Source organism: Periplaneta americana, chromosome 14 (assembly GCF_040183065.1).
Source record: "Periplaneta americana isolate PAMFEO1 chromosome 14, P.americana_PAMFEO1_priV1, whole genome shotgun sequence".
Lineage (NCBI taxonomy): Eukaryota > Metazoa > Arthropoda > Insecta > Blattodea > Blattidae > Periplaneta > Periplaneta americana.
The window spans coordinates 149,291,629-149,312,893 of NC_091130.1; the positions used below are offsets into that span (position 1 = coordinate 149,291,629).

Below are 21,265 nucleotides of genomic sequence, written 5' to 3' on the forward strand. Positions count from 1 at the left end.
GTATTAATCGACTAACCGAAAGACGTTCCTTTCTCTCCTCCATCCCTTCGTTCTTTTGAACTCTATCGCTCTTCTCTTATCAAACAATCTTCTCTTCAGTTAGGCTATTTTATCTTTTCTTGTATTTCTTTTTCTTTGTTTTCTCTTTCTTTACTTACTTCTTCTTTCCTTTATCTTTCATTCTTTTCGTTTTTCTTTCTTTCTTTTATTGCCTACTTACTTCATTTACATGTCTTGTTTAATTTAGTTTTGTTAATTTCTTTCTTCCTTTCTGACTTTATATTCTCTTCTTTCACTCTCTTTCTCCCTTATTTTTTTTCTCGTTTTTTGTTCAATCGTTTGACTTTTTCTTTCTTACTATTCTTGTATCTTTGTTTTATTTACCTCTTCCATTCGCACCAACTTATATAAATTACCAAGACGACATAAGGGAGCATATATCTTTAAATAGACTCTCACATGGTAAACCTCTCTGAGAATGCGGTCAGCATGTTGCAAGGGCACCATGGAGACAGTATAGGACAAGTAAAAGACATGGAACGAAGGCAAACCTCCGCCCACGCCGGTAATCGAACCATGGAGCGCTTAGTTGAGAAAAGCACGCATCATTTGACTGTGTAGCGTCCTTCTAGCATTGGGGTAGGGGGAGGGGAAATTAGATTACGGAAAAAGAGTCCGAAGCTTTAGGGTGATTAGACGGTGACAGAAAAAAAAAAGATGGACCCTGTTATTAAAAGTGGGTTTTTTTTTACTGGTCCTCGAGGTAGGAGGAACGGGAGTTCTTTGATAGAAATACAACTTCGAAAGCATTCTCTGCAGTGTTACCAACCGGATGTAAATTCCGTCAAAACTGACGGAAAAGAATGCTTTGATGGGTGACGGATTTTCTGGCGGAAATTACGATTTACTGTACATCGTTTTTTACTTTTTTAGCTGGTGTCATTTTATGTGTTTAATTTTGGGGGATTTTACTTTTTCATTGAATTGTGTCGTAACATGTTAAAGAATCCCCTGTTTCAGATTTTCTCGTAGTGATCAAGTCAAAGGTTGACGAATTAATATTTTAATTAAGATCGGTAAGTAAGTTATGTTAAAATTTGCTTTTTATTTCTATTAATATAGATATATTGAGTGAGTCTTATTATTATTATTTTTTTTTTAATTTTGACGCATTCTGACCGATTTCCAGGTGTTAAACTGACGAAGATACAATTTATGTGTTGGCAACACTAATTCTGTGTATCGTAACCAGTGTTGCCATATTTAGCAGGAGATTTCCTGTTTTTCCATGGACTCTACTGCTCTACTGATTTCTTTGTCAAAAGTCCGAATTTCTCCTGCCTTTTGGGCATGCTAAAGTCACCAGTGCTACTATGCTCCGTCCTTCGCAAGTCTCTCGTGGCTCCGACTTAAAGAACGCAGAACCTTACACTCTTTGTCTTTACTCTTTCGAATTCTGCACACTTCAACACCAAATTACCTTTCGTCTCGTTTCTCTTATCTATACTCTAACCACGACGTAAATACCAGATCACTTATCTGTGGCACGCTAAGTATACCTCTTCATAGAACATCTTGTTATTCATCATCTTTTACAATATCCACCTCGCGTCAATGGAATTCCTTGTCACAAAGTATTAGGGGCTGCAAGACAATAAACACCTTTAAGAACAGCTTAAAAGATAACCTTATTAGCATTTCACTCCAATCATACTGATTTAAACTATCACTGACTACATTGTTACTTTTTTCTTTAGACATCATCCTGATTGTGCTGTATTTTAATTGTCTCGTAATAATCTCTTTCTATTATCTAATATTATTTGAAATATATTAACATTCTATGTATTTTAGTTTAATTCTGCTACACAGTTTATTTCAGTGTTTAATTAATAGTTCATAGTATTTTGTTGTTTAATTCGTAAATAACTCTTGTATACATGTAACTCTCATCTAAATCAAATTGTTGGATTCTTTGTAAGTTCATGCATATGTATATACACTTTTTGCTGGTTGAGTGGAAGAGAAGGCCTTACGGCCTTAACTCTGCCAGCTAAAATAAATCATTATTATTATTATTATTATTATTATTATTATTATTATTATTATTATGCTCGGATTTTCAATACTACACAACTACACAAACACTCACTCTCTCTCTCTCTCTCTCTCTCTCAGTATACAGAGTGGAAGGTAACCACTGCACCAAAATGAAACTGGTGAAAAATCTAAATAAGTTTTTTCTCGAACATTCACCATTTTAGACGAAATCGTTATGTTTCTATGAAACACTTGGCAACATCACGGCTATTGGAATAACTCTAACAACATCACGGCTATTGAAATAACTCTAACAACATCACGGCTATTGGAATAACTCTAACAACATCACGGCTATTGGAATAACTCTAACAACATCACGGCTATTGGAATAACTCTAACAACATCACGGCTATTGGAATAACTCTAACAACATCACGGCTATTGGAATAACTCTAACAACATAACGGCTATTGGAATAACTCTAACAACATCACGGCTATTGGAATAACTCTAACAACATCACGGCTATTGCAATAACTCTAACAACATAACGGCTATTGGAATAACTCTAACAACATCACGGCTATTGGAATAACTCTAACAACATCACGGCTATTGGAATAACTCTAACAACATCACGGCTATTGAAATAACTCTAACAACATCACGGCTATTGGAATAACTCTAACAACATCACGGCTATTGGAATAACTCTAACAACATAACGGCTATTGGAATAACTCTAACAACATCACGGCTATTGGAATAACTCTAACAACATAACGGCTATTGCAATAACTCTAACAACATCACGGCTATTGGAATAACTCTAACAACATCACGGCTATTGGAATAACTCTAACAACATAACGGCTATTGCAATAACTCTAACAACATCACGGCTATTGCAATAACTCTAACAACATAACGGCTATTGCAATAACTCTAACAACATCACGGCTATTGCAATAATTCTAACAACATCACGGCTATTGGAATAACTCTAACAACATAACGGCTATTGCAATAACTCTAACAACATCACGGCTATTGGAATAACTCTAACAACATCACGGCTATTGCAATAACTCTAACAACATCACGGCTATTGCAATAACTCTAACAACATCACGGCTATTGCAATAACTCTAACAACATCACGGCTATTGGAATAACTCTAACAACATCACGGCTATTGCAATAACTCTAAGAAGCACGGCCTGCACTCCTTACCTTCCCCTCCTCCTCAGCTGTACTCAGTGACAAGCGGTAGTCCGCTGAGTTCAAAGATTTATTTTAACGATTTTCGCAATCATTCCATTTAATTCATGACTAAACGGTTGGAAAAAAAAGGAATCAATAACGCACGTTACTGTTAAGATTATTTTTACGTATCTACTTGTATAGCAGTCATTTCTCCCAGGCCGTTACCGCAATAGAGCGCTGTAAACATTGGACAAAGACTATTTTTTTCCTGCTTAAAGGTGCTTCATCGAAGAAAAATTGTATTAGAAGTCTTGATAGGCTATATGTAACATGTAGAATCACCTCTTAAATTTGGGTGCATCGATCCTTTTCCAACCGTAAGAGGAAAAATAGGTTTGGAAATACATGCAGAAACACAAAGTATTTGAAAAGATCAGACACTTTAGGACAAAAAACCAGGTTTTACGAGTGATTTTACAAAAATAAACACTATGGCGAGAAAAAATAATAAATACTCAGGCGAGAGAAGCAGAAGTGAGACCAATCTGTTTTTGTAGTAGAACATAATTTGTTGATCAATATTATGGAGCACTTACCAGCATTAATTAAGTCTATTTGTCCAGATTCAGAAATTGCGACAAAGGTAACTTGCGCGCGTACAAAAACTACAGCTGGTGTCAAAAATATAAGTGGAAAACACAGAAAGATAATGCAAATTGCCGATGAATCCACAGACAGAAGTTCAACCAAACATTCTGTGTATTGTTGCACATGTTGACGGACTTAGTTACATAAAATGACTAGAGATGGCTGTAGTTACATTAGCAAAATTGTTCATTTTAGTAGTGGGGATGTATTGTGTAGTAATACAACAGTATCACATTTTTATAGTATACTGTACATTGTTTTGTAATTAATATAATAGAATGAGGAAATTAATCGTTAATTAATCTACTGTTATCTCCTGTTTTTTCCATTATTTTTTTTTCCTGATTTTCGTGAGTAGGTCGCGGCAACACTGAATTCGTAACTGAAATAATGGGTAACCGCAACCAGTCAAGTGTCACGCTGTTTTAAGGAAAAGATACTGATATGAATAATGCTACAGAAAAACTTTCTGAGAAAAGAAGAATAAGATTCCTATGAGAAATTTAATACTGATTATAATGCAGTTGCAGAGTCGTTCACACAAATGATTAATTTATATGCTCGCCACGACACTTGAATTACATGCCGATCACGGTTGCTATGACATCACCAACACTTCAGTCAACACGACAAGGAAACGGGACCAGCGCTACCCAGGCGCGGAGAAAGAAAGTAGAAAAACGAAAAAAAGACTGGAGAAAAGAAGAAAAAGACGCCAAAGAAAATAAATAAATAGAAGAAAGACATACAGGTAACCGAAAAAAGGAAATAAAGAAGAGAAATTTACGAAATAACCTGGATTCTCTTTCTCGAAAATTCTCTTGCCCAGTGCATTGCATCCTTTGGACAAGCATTTTTATTGCAAGCTATACCCAGAAACCTCTTCTTTTCTTCTAACCCCATTAGATTACGACTGAAGGGGTGAGAATGGTATAGTCCTAAGCCACAAAGATAAAATTTCACAGCAGAGGGCATACTTATGTTATTTGTTGAGTAAACTTTATTTTACTAGTAGTTTTTCCACATTATGTGTTAATAATGAACTCGCACAAGAAAGCTATTTTTGTTAAAAGTGTGGCTTTGGACTATCTCATTCTTACCCCTTCAATTTGTTCCCGCGCACTCTCTTACATCGAATTTGTTAGACGAGCCTTCTAATAGATGGGCGTAAACCGATCCCTTCCAACATCCACATTGTAACTTGTAATGTGGGATTCCAAGTTGTGACTCCCCCACTTGCTAGTAGTGTTCGTGACGTCTGGCAGTACAGAGAACTGCGCGCAAATAAAATGTGAACTTAATAATACTCTACCGTATTATGAAATAAAAAATGTCTCCAAAGCTATTGAGAATGCAGCGCTCGTTATAATCACATTCAGATCATCATCATCATCATCATCATCATCATCATCATCATCATCATCACTACCACCATCTATCTCTTGTCCACACCTGTGGAGTAACGGTTAGTACATCTGATCGCGAAACCAGGTGGCCCGGGTTCGAATTTTTTCCGGGTTTTTTCCTCAACCCAATACGAGCAAATCCTGGTTAACTTTCGGCGCTGGACCCCGTACTCATTTCATCGGCATTATCATCTTCATTTCAATCAGACGCTAAATAACCTGAGATGGTGGTACAGCGTCGTAAAATAACCCAATAATAATAATAATAATAATAATAATAATAATAATAATAATAATACTTACTTTTGGCTTTTAAGGAACCCGGAGGTTCATTGCCGCCCTCACATAAGCCCGCCATCGGTCCCTATCCTGAGCAACATTAATCCAGTCCCTACCATTATATCCCACCTCCCTCAAATACATTTTAATATTATCTTCCCATCTACGTCTCGGTCTCCCCAAAGGTCTTATTCCTTTCGGCCTCACAACTAACACTCTATATGCATTTCTGGATTCGCCCATACGTGCTACATGCCCTGCCCATCTCAAATGTCTGGATTTAATGTTCCTAATTATGTCAGGTGCAGAATACAATGCGTGCAGTTTTGTGTTGTGTAACTTTCTCCATTCTCCTGTAACTTCATCCCTCTTAGCCCCAAATATTTTCCTAAACACCTTATTCTCAAACAAGTAAAGCCATTGGTTTGGAAGTAAATCCCGAAAAGACAAAGTATACGATTATGTCTCGTGACCAGAATATTGTACGAAATGGAAATATAAAAATTGGAGATTTATCCTTCGAAGAGGTGGAAAAATTCAAATATCTTGGAGCAACAGTAACAAATATAAATAATACTCGGGAGGAAATTAAATGCAGAATAAATATGGGAAATGCCTGTTATTATTCGGTTGAGAAACTTTTGTCATCTAGTTTGCTGTCAAAAAATCTGAAAGTTAGAATTTATAAAATAATTATATTACCGGTTGCTCTGTAGGGTTGTGAAACTTGGACTCTCACTTTGAGAGAGGAACAGAGGTTAAGGGTGTTTGAGAATAAGGTTCCAACGTGCTGCGATTGGACTGGGAGAGACGTTGCGAAGTAGTCTGATGCTACAGGCTTGCATTTTCATACAACTCGTATGACAAAGAATAAATACTCCCTTTCTCATCAGCGCCGTTCTAAAAAACAGAAAAAAAAAAACAGTAAAGTTCTCATAGTCTCAAGAAAGCTAGAGCAGAGGTCGTCAGCACTCGCTGAAATGGGTAATGGGTATTCAGAGCAACGTAATATGCCCCGTCATGCAGCAGGCAGGGAGGGAGAGAGCATACCCGCCAGCAGCCACGGATGCACCATGGTGCAGTCTCTTATCCGCGGGTAAGAGACGCTATCCCGATAGTGCAGTGTACTGATGACTCCTGAGCTAGAGGAAACACAAAGGAACCGAAAAACACGCAACTGATTTAACTTCAGCTTTCCTTAAAAGGGGCATATATAAAATAGTCACTCATCTCCCAAAGCAAAGGACAGCAAAACCTTGGTTTGATGCTGAGTGCTACGAACAGTGAGACTCATGGGAAGAGCAACTGTCTTCTCCTCAACAGAGGAACCTAACCGCTGCATACCAAATCAAAGCTCTATCTCATATGACGTAGAGCTGATAAGCATAGTGGAAGGTAAAAGATAAGAAAGCAACAGGACCGGATGGAATTTGTAATGAAAATCTCAAGGACAGCAGATTAATCGACTCCTTTCTGAACCGATCTATTCAACATCTGCAATCGATTTTAATGTATAAAATATGTTATTTTTGGTTTTTATTTTATTATATTAATGTATTGCAATGTGTTGTTTTGAAGGATTTAGTGAAGAAATGTTTTCAGACCGTGCGATGAGTGATAGTAAGAGGGAGGAGAATAAAGTGCATAAGATTTGCTGATGATATGACGTTGTTAACAGAAGAGGGGATTATACTAAGGAATATGTTACTTTTTAACTTTGCTCTACAGTATGCCATTAGGAAAGTTCAGGATAACAGAGAGGGCTTGGAATTGATCGGGTTACATCAGCTGCTTGTCTATGCGGGTGACGTGAATATGTTAGGAGAAAATCCACAAGCGATTAGGGAAAACAGGGGAATTTTACTGGAAGCAAGTAAAGAGATAGGTTTGGAAGTAAATCCCGAAAAGACAAAGTATATGATTATGTCTCGTGACGAGAATATTGTACGAAATGGAACTATAAAAATTGGAAATTTATCTTTTGAAGAGGTGGAGAAGTTCAAATATCTTGGAGCAACAGTAACAAATATAAATAATACTCGGGAGAAAATTAAACACAGAATAAATATGGGAAATGCCTGTTATTATTCGGTTGAGAAGCTTTTATCATCCAGTCTGCTGTCAAAAAATCTGAAAGTTAGAATTTATAAAACAGTTATATTACCGGTTGTTCTTTATGGTTGTGAAACTTGGACTCTCACTTTGGGAGAGGAACATAGGTGAAGGGTGTTTGAGAATAAGGTTCTTAGGAAAATATTTGAGGCTAAGAGGGATGAAGTTACAGGAGAATGGAGAAAGTTACACAACACAGAACTGCACGCATTGTATTCTTCACCTGACATAATTAGGAATATTAAATCCAGACGTTTGAGATGGGCAGGGCATGTAGCACGTATGGGCGAATCCAGTTATTTGGGAGGCCGGAGGGAAAAAGACCTTTAGGGAGGCCGAGACGTAGATGGGAAGATAATATTAAAATGGATTTGAGGGAGGTGGAATATGATGATAGAGAATGGATTAATCTTGCTCAGGATAGGAACCAATAGCGGGCTTATGTGAGGGCGGCAATGAACCTCCGGGTTCCTTAAAGCCAGTAAGAAAGTAAGTATATGCTACTGGTGCTAAGTGACAGCTGTGAGCAGTATGGAATAAAGATAAATGCCAACAAGACAAAGACCATAGTCATAAGAAAAAATTAAAGGTAAACTTGCGAATTACTAATGAGGTAGTAGAGCATGTGGACAGCTTCAAATACTTGGGGTGTATGTAAGCAGTAACATGAGCTGCTGCCAGGAAATCAAAAGGGGGATAACAATGGCAAAGGAAGCTTTTAATAGAAAAATGAGCATCCTCTGAGGACCTCTGGAAAAAGAACTAAGGAAGAGATTAGTAAAGTGCTTTGTGTGGAATGTGGTATTATATGGGTCAGAAACATGGACTCTACGACGAAGTGAAGAGAAACAACTAGAAGCATTTGAAATTTCGGTATGGTGAAGAATAGAGCGTGTGAAATGGCCAGGCAGAATAAGAAATGAAGCTGTGTTGAAAAGAGTGAGTGAAAAAAGTATGATGCTGAAACTTATGAGGAAGAGAAAAAGGAATTAGTTGGGACACTGGCTGAGAAGAAACTGCCTACTGAAGGATGCACTGGAAGGAGTGGTGAACGGCAGAAGAGTTCGAGGCAAAAGAAGCTATCAGATGATAGACGACATTAAGATAAATGGATCATATCCGGATACAAAGAGGAAGGCAGAAAATAGACAAGATTGGCGAGAGCTGGTAGAAGACTTATCTTGGGCATAACACTATGAATGACTGTATGTGTTTTATCATGATTCTGTTTATTTTTATTGCGTATTTGTATTCATCGCGTAAATTTGAATAAAAAATTCATATTCATTTACTATTCCCACTCTGCGAAGTGTCCTAATTTTGGAATTTGAAAATCTGGTCACCTTAATGCACAGTAGTATCTTTGAAAGGGTTGTAAATTAAATGTCTACTTTGTTTACAAGCAAAGTTCTTTTAGTGTTGAAAGGAATAAGACCTCATAACTTTCACACACTACTTCAGCCTTGACAGTCCGGTTGTCGATTTCGTTCACTGCATAGTGTCTACGTCGGTATATAAAATTTATCGTGCACAAGGCAGAATGCTATTTCATTCATAAATAAGCGATCATTAGCTAATTTATCTTTATTTATAACATCACTCTAAAAACGAGGCACTGATAAAAGCTTATATATGAATATGGGTTCGATTCCGAACAGCTACAGTATGTACTTATTACTAGGACTCTAAAGTTGATGATATATCATCTTTTTTCTGAGACATCATAGACAATGCAGTATGCAATGTAAACTTGTTTCACTTCAACACGAATCAATATAGCCTGCTTTTATTTTGCATGTTTCGGTCTTTTATTACATATTGGTCATTTTTAGGAAATATTATACTTTTTAATTTCAAGGGAAAAATTGTTCCTGGGCTGGGTATCAATCACGGGACCTTCGGCTGAACGCACCAACACTCTACCGACTGAGCTACTCAAGAACTTCATCCGACACCGTTTCAATTTTTCTCTTTATATACATATACCTCGAGTGGGCTGACAAGATGGCAGAAACCCACATTGAGGCACACAAACTCTGCGTAACTGGAATTGTGGTTTTCTGTTAACATACCTACAGTAATGTATATATTATGCAAATCTAGCTTTTTCTGGTAAAGCTTCCTGTGAAGCAGACTTGAATAAAGGTTAGGTTAGGTTTGTGTGCACTCGATATAGGTTTCTGGAGTCTTGTCAGCCCACTCGAGGTATGTGGATATAAATGGAAAAATTGAGAAGGTGTCGTGTGAAGTTCCTGGGTAGCTCAGTCGGTAGAGCGTTGATGCGTTCAAGCAAAGGTTCTGGGTTCGATACCCAGAGAGCTTTACCTGAAAGTTATATTTGCATATTATACTTTTTGTTAGATTTTTTACATTTTCTGCTTATGAACGGATTTTTTTACGGTGTAATTGCAGTCTATATTCGAGAATCTACTACAGATTTCTTACGCAATTCGATTGCATCATACAGTAATTTTCCTTATGATTGCATCAGTTTTGACTCCTGATCACGTGTGTTACGTGCTTCCCCTAATTCAACGCAACAGAACAAATACTGCAACCGCAGTGTCCGCAGTTAGCGTATTGTATCTCACAAGTGAAGTTGTAAAAGTGCAGAAAGTAAAGTAATCGGCGATTCTTCAAATGCATTAACATGAATTCGGAGACATTCAATAATAATAATAATAATAATAATAATAATAATAATAATAATAATAATAATAATAATAATAATAATATCTAGGGTTATTTAAAATTTTAATATATTTTCAGAAATTTAACGTAATTTTATAGTATTTTTTTTGTGATTTTTATGTCATCTACTTTCGAGCTCTAGTCATTTATTACACATTTTGAGATGTACAACACTGTGAATTCGCCTATGCATCTCGTCTAGTCTACAAAAATAGTTTCAGTACATAATATTATTCGTAAATGCATATAGAGTGTTAGTTGGGAGGCCAGAGGGGAAAAGACCTTTGGGGAGGCCGAGACGTAGATGGGAAGATAATATTAAAATGGATTTGAGGGAGGTGGGATATATGATGGTAGAGACTAGATTAATCTTGCTCAGGATAGGGACCAATGGCGGGCTTATGTGAGGGCGGCAATGAATCTCCGGGTTCCTTAAAAGCCAGTAAGTAAGTAAGTAAGTAAGTAAGTAAGTAAGTAAGTAAGTAAGTAAGTAAGTAAGTAAGTAAGTAAGTAAGTAATATTATTCGTAAGCAAAATTCGATACTAGTGAATCTTATGACTATGATCATGTATTCCAGGTACAAACTGTTTTAATATATTTCTCGTGTTACGTTCCTCTACGTCGTGAGATTGAACAGTTGGCAACCGACTAATTAAATCTTCCCCAACTTGTCACAATACAGAAATATCGCTGAGACGTGAGGCACAAACGAATGCTGCATTATCTCACCGCCGTGACGGAATTTCTACGTCGTTCATTTCTGTCTTCAATTTACAGTACACTGATGACATAATTGGTAGAAGTGTCTAAAATCTGTAATCCACCTACAGACAATGTAATCCGTATCTCGGGTCACACAGAAATCAAACTGCTATCTCCAGTTCAGAAGCGAGAAGCTGCACCATGGCGGTTATTCCTGTCACCTCCAGCAAGTACACTCAGTTAAAATTGATAAAAAGTCTTTGGCTGCTTTTCCTCACACATTAATCCACTGGCAATAATAGATTGCAAACTCCAATAGCATTTTAGTATATACAGTGATAAGTTCCAAGGCTACCACCTAATTTCAAACGAGACTCCGTAGTCCTCGGTAGTATAGTGGTCAGTATCCCCGCCTGTCACGCGGGAGACCGGGGTTCGATTCCCCGCCGGGGAGACTTTTTTTTTTATTAAAATATTTTAAGCAAAAGTTATTTTTATATGCTCGCATTTATCTGTCACGACCATTATTCAAACCTGAGCTGTAGTATTTATCAAATTCTGCTGAATTTTTACACTACTAAAATTTAGTTACAATTTTTTTTTCATTTTCTAACAAAAGGACCAAAATTAGGTTTAACTATAATAAGTTATACTGATCTGACGTTTATATACAACAGAGGTGCTCACGGTGGCCAGGAATCGGCGTGCCCTGTGCGAGGTGGGCACCCATCGAGCAGGCAAGGAGTACAGTGGCGGCCACTCAATCGCTAATCTCCTCGTGAAAGTGTTCTTAACCTGGGGTCCATGGACCCGTTGTAAGTCCTTGGATGGGCTACAAGGGATCCGTGAAAGCCACATAAAAATTAATATGTATATTCAATATATTATTTCAACGTAAAAAGCAGAAGTGTATCTAAAATTGTTTCTCACTTTTTTACATTTTTCTAGGAAGGGGTCTACAGCTTTCACCAGACTTTCGAAGGGGTCCGTGCTTCAAAAAAGATCAAGAACCACTGTCCTAGTGAGATTGACAGGAATATTTTATCACTTTATTTCAATAGTATGTGTTTTAAAACTAGAAAGTTGTATTTATAATATATTTACATTACCTAAACAACAAAATATTTTGCTTTATACATTTTTTGACAACAATATTTAATTACTTTATTTCAATTTGTCTTTTCAAATTATAAAGCAATATATTTACATTATCTCCGCAACGAAATGCTATTATGATTTTGCTTTATGTATTTCGTTATATGTTTCGTTTTCTGTGTTTTGAAATAAGCAGGGAAATGATAATTCAGTTTCTGTCAGATGCGTTTCCAATTCACTGTGGGCTAAAACAAGGAGATGCACTATCACCTTTACTTTTTTACTTTGCTTTAGAGTATGCCATTAGGAAAGTCCAGGATAACAGAGAGGGTTTGGAATTGAACGGGTTACATCAGCTGCTTGTCTATGCGGATATATGTTAGGAGAAAATCCACAAACGATTGGGGAAAACACGGTAATTTTACTGGAAGCAAGTAAAGAGATAGGTTTGGAAGTAAATCCCGAAAAGACAAAGTATATGATTATGTCTCGTGACGAGAATATTGTACGAAATGGAAATATAAAAATTGGAAATTTATCTTTTGAAGAGGTGGAGAAGTTCAAATATCTGGGAGCAACAGTAACAAATATAAATGATACTCGGGAGGAAATTAAACACAGAATAAATATGGGAAATGCCTGTTGTTATTCGGTTGAGAAGCTTTTATCATCCAGTCTGCTGTCAAAAAATCTGAAAGTTAGAATTTATAAAACAGTTATATTACCGGTTGTTCTTTATGTTTGTGAAAGTTGGACTCTCACTTCGAGAGAGGAACATAGGTTAAGGGTATTTGAGAATAAGGTGCTTAGGACAATATTTGGGGCTAAGAGGGATGACGTTACAGGAGAATGGAGAAAGTTACACAACACAGAACTGCACGCATTGTATTCTTCACCTGACATAATTAGGAACATTAAATCCAGACGTTTGAGATGGGCAGGGCATGTAGCACGTATGGACGAATCCAGAAATGCATATAGAGTGTTAGGTGGGAGGCCGGAGGGAAAAAAACCTTTAGGGAGGCCGAGACGTAGATGGGAAGATAATATTAAAATGGAGGGAGGTGGGATATGATGATAGAGAATGGATTAATCTTGCTCAGGATAGGGACCTATGGCTGGCTTATGTGAGGGCGGCAATGAACCTCCGGGTTCCTTAAAAGCCAGTAAGTAAGTAAGTAAGTAAGTAAGTAAGTAAGTAAGTAAGTAAGTAAGTAAGTGTGAACGCATTCTACTCAGCGACTGTAGAAACAGTGTCTGTACTTCATGCTGTTTTTAGGTCTACTGTTCTGTCTAAACTTCACCGAAACGGAACCAGGTTTGAGTTGCTATCTAGCTCGGATTTTTCCGAGGCTTTCCTCAATCGTAAGTCAAATATCAGGTAATCTCAGGTAGAATTATCGGACTCTCCCGGCCAAAATACTATTTCGCTATAGTACAGAGGCTATACCAATCCTACCGAAGCTAGTATATGCGAGTGAATTTCATTCAGCATAAAAAGTAGACCTTCCTTTGAAACTGGATCAGTGAATGTACAAAGAAATCCTGTCGGTGAAGTCTGAGAATAATGTAGTCGTTCGACTCACAATTGCACCACAGAAGGGAAGTATGAGAGACTTCTTCGAGTAGCTTTCTGTGTTCACAAAGAACCAGATCTGCAGTTAGATTACAAGGGAAGGGTATGGGAATACGTCGAAGGTAATATGCAAAGCAAACCGTCAAGCTGTAAGTTCTTGCAATGAATTTATTGCTGTGTGGCAGGAGTGACCAAAAAGAGAAAATCACCAAATTATTTATAAAATGCAGCACATACTATTTGCGCTTCCCTGACACTGCTTCTTGCTTGTATGATACCACAAAAGAATGCTTCGAATATTTAAAATCAACCCTAGGGAGTCCTGAGTTACTTGCTTACTTACTTACTTACTGGCTTTTAAGGAACCCGGAGGTTCATTGCCGCTCTCACATAAGCCCGCCATCGGTCCCTATCCCGAGCAAGATTAATCCATTCTCTATCATCATATCCCACCTCTCTCAAATCCATTTTAATATTATCTTCCCATCTACGTCTCGGCCTCCCTAAAGATCTTTTTCCCTCCGGTCTCCCAACTAACAGTCTATATGCATTTCTGGATTCGCCCACACGTGCTTCATGCCCTGCCCATCTCAAATGTCTGGATTTAATGTTCCTAATTATGTCAGGTGAATAATACAATGCGTGCAGTTCTGTGTTGTGTAACTTTCTCCATTCTCCTGTAACTTTATCCCTCTTAGCCCCAAATATTTTTCTAAGCACCTTATTCTCAAACAACCTTAATCTCTGTTCCTCCCTGAGTTACTTGTTCTTTGAAATTAATGTAATCGAGTTCGATCCTTGAAAAAAGTTTATGAGATACAACAATTTTCCTTTTAAGCTGTATAGTTGTAGACCTTCCTTTGAAACTGGATCAGCGAATGTACTACAAAGAAATCTAGTCAGTGAAGTCTGCTTATAATTGCATCACAGAAGGAAATATGGGAGAGTTCTTGGAAATATTATCACAATTATGTAAGAGAAAACAGTGACAGGATATTTAAGGAAATCCCCAGCCATGGGGCTGAAGCCGGATGGTCTATGGCGAGTTATTGGCATCACTTCATTTCACCCCTTTGATCTGATTACCTGGTTAGGTTTTTTCCGAGGTTTTCCCCAAACCAAAAGCCAAATGCCGGGTAATCTTTTGGCGAATCCTCGGACCTCACCTCATGTCACTACATCTCGCCAAAATATTGTTAAAAAATTGCATAAAATTATTTTAAAAAAATTGTAGAAAATTACGAAATTGTAAAACTGTAAAAATTGTAAAATATTGTAAAAATTGTAAAATATTGTAAATATTTGAAAAAAATTGTACTTGTAATACGGTATTTTAAAATTTTGATTTGTTTCACATCTTAAAGCTTCATTGCTCATGTGAGATCTACGGAATATAATAAATGAATGAATGAATGAATGAATGAATGAATGAATGAATGAATGAATGGAGAGTGAAATGTCTATACTCCACTTAAAGCAATAAAATGCAAGGGATGAAGATAAATGCAAATAAGACGAAGACCATGGTCATAAGAAGAAAAATAAAGAAGGTAAACTTGCGAATTCTAAATGAGGCAATAGAGCAAATGGACAGCTTCAGAACATGAGCTGCTGCTAGGAAAGGAGGATAGCAATGGCAAAGGAAGCTATTAATAGAAAAAGGAGCATCTTCTGCGGGCCTCTGGAAAAAGAACTAAGGAAGAGACTAGTGAAGTGCTTTATATGGAGTGTGGCATTGTATGGAGCAGAAACATGGACATTACGAAGAAGAGAAGAGAAGCGAATAGAAGCATTTGAAATGTAGATATGGAGAAGAATGAAACGTGTGAAGTGGAGAGACAGAATAAGAAATGAAGCTTTGTTGAAAAGAGTGGGTGAAGAAAGAATGATGCTGAAACTGATCAGGAAGAGCAAAAGCAATTGGTTGGGTCACTGGCTGAGAAGAAACTGCCTACTGAAGGACGCACTGGAAGGAATGGTGAACGGGAGAAGAGTTCGGGGCAGAAGAAGATATCAGATGATAAACGACATTAAGACATATGAGGAGACAAAGAGGAAGACAGACAATAGGAAAGTTTCGAGAAAGCTGGGTTTGCAGTGAAACGCCTGCCCTTAAGCAGAACACTAAATGAAATTTACTTTGTTTAACATTGCACTACAGCGTATTTTATTTAATAATAATCTATACTAATAATAAATCTGTAACCGAACTTTTTCTGTAATTTTCGCTTTTCCAAAAATAATTGGTGTAAACATGTATAATTAATCATCCTTAAACCAAAAATCGCTTTTTTGGAATTTTTGTTTGCATGTCTGTCTGTCTGTCTGTCTGTCTGTCTGTCTTGATGTTTGTTACCTTTTCACGCGATAATAGCTAACCGGATTTCGATGAAAATTGTAATATAAATTAAGTTCGTTGTAACTTAGATTTTAGGCTATATGTCATTCAAAATACTTTATTTAAAAGGAAGTTTATAAGGGGGCCTGAATTAAATAAATTGAAATATCTCGCTTATTACTAATTTTTTGACAAATGTTACATAACAAAAGTTTCTTTAAAAACGATTTCCGATAACTTTTATTCTATACAAAATTTGGTAAGGCTGATATTACTAGGGTCTATGATGTACCGAAGTACATAATATATTCCACTTCTATATTATATCACAGTAACAGATAGTACATTGCAGCTACAAATAAACAGGCCGAAATTGCGCAGTTGGAAAAACGTTAGACTGAAGATCTAAGGGCCCCGGGTTTCGGCAGTTTTTATTTCATTTCTATATTACATCACAGTAACAGACGAAATGCATTGCAGTTAGAATTCAACAAGCCGAAATAGCTCAGTTGGGAGGGCGTTAGACTGAAGATCTAAAGGTCCCTGGTTCAATCCCGGGTTTCGGCAGTTTTTATTTTATTTCTATATTACATCACAGTAACAGAGGAAATACACTGGAATTAGAAATCAACAAGCCGAAATAGCTCAGTTGGGAGAGCGTTAGATTGAAGATCTAAAGGTCCCGGGTTTCGGCAGTTTTTATTTCATTTCTATATTACATCACAGTAACAGAGGAAATACATTGCAGTTGGAAACCAACAAGCCGAAATAGCTCATTTGGGAGAGCGTTAGACTGAAGATCTAAAGGTCCCTGGTTCAATCCCGGAATTCTGCAATTTTTATTTCATTTCTATATTACATCACAGTAACAGAGGAAATACATTGCAGTTAGAAATCAACAAGCCGAAATAGCTCAGTTGGGAGAGCGTTAGACTGAAGATCTAAAGGTCCCTGGTTCAATCCCGGGTTTCGGCAGTTTTTATTTCATTTCTATATTATATCACAGTAACAGAGGAAATACATTGGAATTACAAATCGACAAACCGAAATAGCTCATTTGGGAGAGCGTTAAACTGAAGATCTAAAAGTCCCTGGTTCAATCCCGGGTTTCTGCAGCTTTTATTTCATTTCAATATTGCATCACAGTAACAGAGGAAATACATTGGAATTAAAAATCAATAAGCCAAAATAGCTCATTTGGGAGAGCGTTAGACAGAAGATCTAAAGGTCCCGGGTTTCGGCAGTTTTTATTTCATTTCTATATTACATCACAGTAACAGAGGAAATGCATTGCAACTACAAACCAGCAAGCTGAAATAGCTCAGCTGGGAGAGCGTTAAACTGAAGATCTAAAGGACCCTGGTTCAATCCCGGGTTTCGGCAGTTTTTATTTTATTTCTATATTACATCACAGTAACAGAGGAAATACACTGGAATTAGAAATCAACAAGCCGAAATAGCTCAGTTGGGATAGCGTTAGACTGAAGATCTAAAGGTCCCTGGTTCACTCCCGGGTTTCGGCAGTTTTTATTTCATTTCTATATTACATCACAGTAACAGAGGAAATACTTTGCAGTTAGAAATCAACAAGCCGAAATAGCTCAGTTGGGAGAGCGTTAGACTGAAGATCTAAAGGTCCCTGGTTCAATCCCGGGTTTCGGCAATTTTTATTTAATTTCTATATTGCATTACAGTAATAGAGGAAATACATTGCAATTAGAAGTCAACAAGCCGAAATAGCTCAGTTGGGAGAGCGTTAGACTGAAGATCTAAAGGTCCCTGGTTCAATCCCGGGTTTCGGCAATTTTTATTTAATTTCTATATTGCATCACAGTAATAGAGGAAATACATTGCAATTAGAAGTCAACAAGCCGAAATAGCTCAGTTGGGAGAGCGTTAGACTGAAGATCTAAAGGTCCCTGGTTCAATCCCGGGTTTCGGCAGTTTTTATTTCATTTCTATATTACATCACAGTAACAGAGGAAATACATTGCAGTTACAAATCAACAAGTCGAAATAGCTCAGTTGGGAGAGCGTTAGACTGAAGATCTAAAGGTCCCTGGGGTTCGGCAGTTTTTATTTAATTTCTACATTACATCACAGTAACAGAGGAAATGCATTGCAACTACAAACCAGCAAGCCGAAATAGCTCAGTTGGGAGAGCGTTAGACTGAAGATGTAAAGGTCCCTGGTTCAATCCCTGTTCTCGGCAGTTTTTATTTCAATTCTATATTACATCACAGTAACAGAGGAAATACATTGCAGTTTGAAATCAACGAGCCGAAATAGCTCAGCTGGCAGAACGTTATACTGAAGATCTAAAGGTCACTGGTTCGATCCCGGGTTTCGGCAGTTTTTATTTCACAATAGAATAAGAAGACGAAAATAGCCTATTCACAAACAAGCCGAAATAGCTCAGTTGGTAGATCTAGAATATTTATTGTGCAGTCATACGTTTCGACAGGTTCTATTTTTTTTGCTTATCTTTGCACTTAGGCTTGCTTTGGCCAATTGCACGCCCTACAAAGAAACACACACACACATCAGAAATGAGTTAATGGGACGGACTGCTGGTTACTGAAAATGGGAGCTTAAAGATAATACATCTTGGAAGAACTAGGGATAGCGTCATTGTTAGAGTAAGCCTATCTGGTAGTTGCTTCGTTCCTTTGCTCGTTCTTATCATGTCTTCTCTTTCATTTCTTCCGTTAGTCTTGTCTATGTTCCTGGCCTCAGACACTTCCAGCTGTTTCCATAATCCTTCGTCAGCAGTATCTTCTATCTGCCTCAGTTTTGTTTTTCTCCTTGGTTTATTCTGGTCAGCTGTTTCGTTCTCGTAGTCGGAACATCTAGGCCCTATATTATGAAAATTCTTTCATTGCAGTTTTACGAATAAGGCTGTATAAAACTGGCATATAGTGGTATGCCGAAAGTCTCTTTTTTAGCATTACGAATGCTGAAAATAGAATCAAAAGACCATCTCGTTAAGTACATTGTAATATGTGCGGTAACCGATGATTTTTTTTTCCGAATTAGTCTACCTGTATTTACTGAAAGCGGAAACGCATTAACGAAACAATTTTTAAACAACAGTTTCGTTATGAAGAGTTCGCGGGAAAAACGATGAATGTCACATTTCTGTTAAGGATTAGATAATGATCTAATTGAGTCTATAACTGCAAGATGTACAGTGCATGAGGGTTAAGTTGGCGTGATTTCTACTATCCTTGTCTGCGGTCCTTGTCTATCGACTGTCAACAGATGTAAGGGGGGAAAGGTTTTCTTTTGTAGAATTCTTGGAATTCCCTTCCCTCCTTCTCCCTTGGCCCTTCTAGAACACACTTTTGCAAATCCAATTAGTGGGTCTCTCAGTGGCGTCTTGGCGTTGTTCGAGTTCATTTATTCAGTAGTGTTTAGTGAATAGTGAAGTAAGTGTGTGTCTCGTTGTGTCAATTTAATATAATATACTATAATATAATATAATATAATATAATATAATATACAATAATTCACAATTTAAACAAAATGTTTTCGGAATTGCATGGTTTCCCTGTTATCTTAAACATTGTAATGTGTGTTGTGCTCTTGTTTTTAATAATCATGGTAGGCAATATGGGAAAACGCGGGAAAGCCTTGAAGTCGGACAGTATGAACATGGTTATTAATGTACACAAATTCTTTACTGAAGAATATGAGGCACTGAAACGCGGAAAGCAAACAATATCTGTGTCGAGTGTTATCGAAAGAACTGCTACAGCGACAGGTATATCGTCTCGTAGTGTTAGCAGGATTTTAAAAAAACAAAGGGAGGCACTAGAAAGTGGAAGTGTTCTGCGAACTCCAGGAAAGAAACGCCCAAACAGGACCCCTCAGAAAACTGCAATTGACTCATTTTCTGCCGCCGCTATAAGACGAGTAATTTATTCTTTGTATCGGACTGATTTTTTGCCTAGTTTGAAGGATATAAATGACGCATTAATTAAGGAAAGCTTATTCACTGGAAGCATATGGAGTTTGAGAGAAATTCTTAAAAAAATGAAATTTAGGTATGTTAAAAATACTCAAGGCAGAAAATTTTTAATGGAAAGGTCAGATGTTATTTTAAAGAGATTTAAATTCTTAAGAAAAATGAAAGAATTACGCGCCACTGGACGCGCCGTTGTTTATCTAGACGAAACTTGGGTTAATGTGAACCATACGAAAAGCAAAGTTTGGAAAAGCGATGATCACGAAATTGACTTCCCACTTCAAACCCCAATAGGAAAAGGTCAACGGTTTATTATTTTACACGCCGGATGTTCGACAGGTTTCATTCCAAACGCGCTTCTAACTTTCAAATCTAAATCAACTAAAGACTACCACGAGGAGATGGACAGCACTGTATTTAAGAACTGGTTCATTAATCAATTATTACCAAACATTCCTCTCAATAGCATCATTGTAATGGACAATGCCCCCTATCATTCAACAGAACTCAATAAGGCACCAATTTCATCAACACCGAAATCTGAAATGCAGTCCTGGCTTCGTAACAATAACATTGAATTTGATTTACGATCCACGAAACCTGTATTATATGAACTTGTAAAAACTAAAAAAGATAATTTCAAAACATACGAAATCGACCAAATTGCGACAATGCACTCCCATACTGTAGTGAGACAGCCACCATACCATTGTGATTTAAACGCGATAGAATTAATATGGGGGCAGGTTAAAAATGACGTTGCGAAGCGTAATATTTCGTTCAAAAGTAAAGATGTGAAATTGTTGTTTGAGAGCGCTCTTGCAAAAGTGACGGAAGATAATTGGAGAAAGGCCTGTGAACACGTGGAAAAAGTCGAACAATTTTATTGGGAGAAGGACGGACTAGTAGACGAAATTAGCGATCGATTCGTAATAAATTTGGATGACACGGACACGGACGAGGAACTTTCTGGCGGAGAGGAGTCAGAATTTGAAGAGGAAGAGAGTGCCGCCGCTGCTAACTCCTGGTCGCTGGAAGGAGTGTCGACCATACCGCCGTCACCATAAATGAGGGTAGAGAGAGATGGTGAGTATTCTTTCTCTTTCTAAAAGGGACTAGACAAGTAAATCCTCATGGACTGTAGTGCTGTTTCTATAGAATAAAAAGGAAAGGATTACTGTATTCGTGGTGATAATTCTCC

General features: G+C 37.3%; 10 non-coding genes across 10 annotated transcripts; all 10 read left to right on the top strand.

Moving 5' to 3' along the window:
* Positions 1-11,470: 11,470 nt before the first annotated feature.
* Positions 11,471-11,542, top strand: TRNAD-GUC (transfer RNA aspartic acid (anticodon GUC)). Its single transcript has one exon. It is a non-coding gene; the product is annotated as a tRNA-Asp (tRNA).
* A 5,049-nt stretch (positions 11,543-16,591) lies between these two features.
* TRNAF-GAA (transfer RNA phenylalanine (anticodon GAA)) lies at positions 16,592-16,664 on the top strand. Its single transcript has one exon. It is a non-coding gene; the product is annotated as a tRNA-Phe (tRNA).
* Positions 16,665-16,999: 335 nt separating this feature from the next.
* TRNAF-GAA (transfer RNA phenylalanine (anticodon GAA)) lies at positions 17,000-17,072 on the top strand. The gene has a single exon. It is a non-coding gene; the product is annotated as a tRNA-Phe (tRNA).
* A 335-nt stretch (positions 17,073-17,407) lies between these two features.
* TRNAF-GAA (transfer RNA phenylalanine (anticodon GAA)) lies at positions 17,408-17,480 on the top strand. Its single transcript has one exon. It is a non-coding gene; the product is annotated as a tRNA-Phe (tRNA).
* A 67-nt stretch (positions 17,481-17,547) lies between these two features.
* Positions 17,548-17,620, top strand: TRNAF-GAA (transfer RNA phenylalanine (anticodon GAA)). The gene has a single exon. It is a non-coding gene; the product is annotated as a tRNA-Phe (tRNA).
* Positions 17,621-17,687: 67 nt separating this feature from the next.
* Positions 17,688-17,760, top strand: TRNAF-GAA (transfer RNA phenylalanine (anticodon GAA)). The gene has a single exon. It is a non-coding gene; the product is annotated as a tRNA-Phe (tRNA).
* A 67-nt stretch (positions 17,761-17,827) lies between these two features.
* On the top strand, positions 17,828-17,900 carry TRNAF-GAA (transfer RNA phenylalanine (anticodon GAA)). Its single transcript has one exon. It is a non-coding gene; the product is annotated as a tRNA-Phe (tRNA).
* A 67-nt stretch (positions 17,901-17,967) lies between these two features.
* On the top strand, positions 17,968-18,040 carry TRNAF-GAA (transfer RNA phenylalanine (anticodon GAA)). Its single transcript has one exon. It is a non-coding gene; the product is annotated as a tRNA-Phe (tRNA).
* A 196-nt stretch (positions 18,041-18,236) lies between these two features.
* TRNAF-GAA (transfer RNA phenylalanine (anticodon GAA)) lies at positions 18,237-18,309 on the top strand. The gene has a single exon. It is a non-coding gene; the product is annotated as a tRNA-Phe (tRNA).
* Positions 18,310-18,376: 67 nt separating this feature from the next.
* Positions 18,377-18,449, top strand: TRNAF-GAA (transfer RNA phenylalanine (anticodon GAA)). Its single transcript has one exon. It is a non-coding gene; the product is annotated as a tRNA-Phe (tRNA).
* The last annotated feature ends 2,816 nt before the right edge of the window (positions 18,450-21,265 follow it).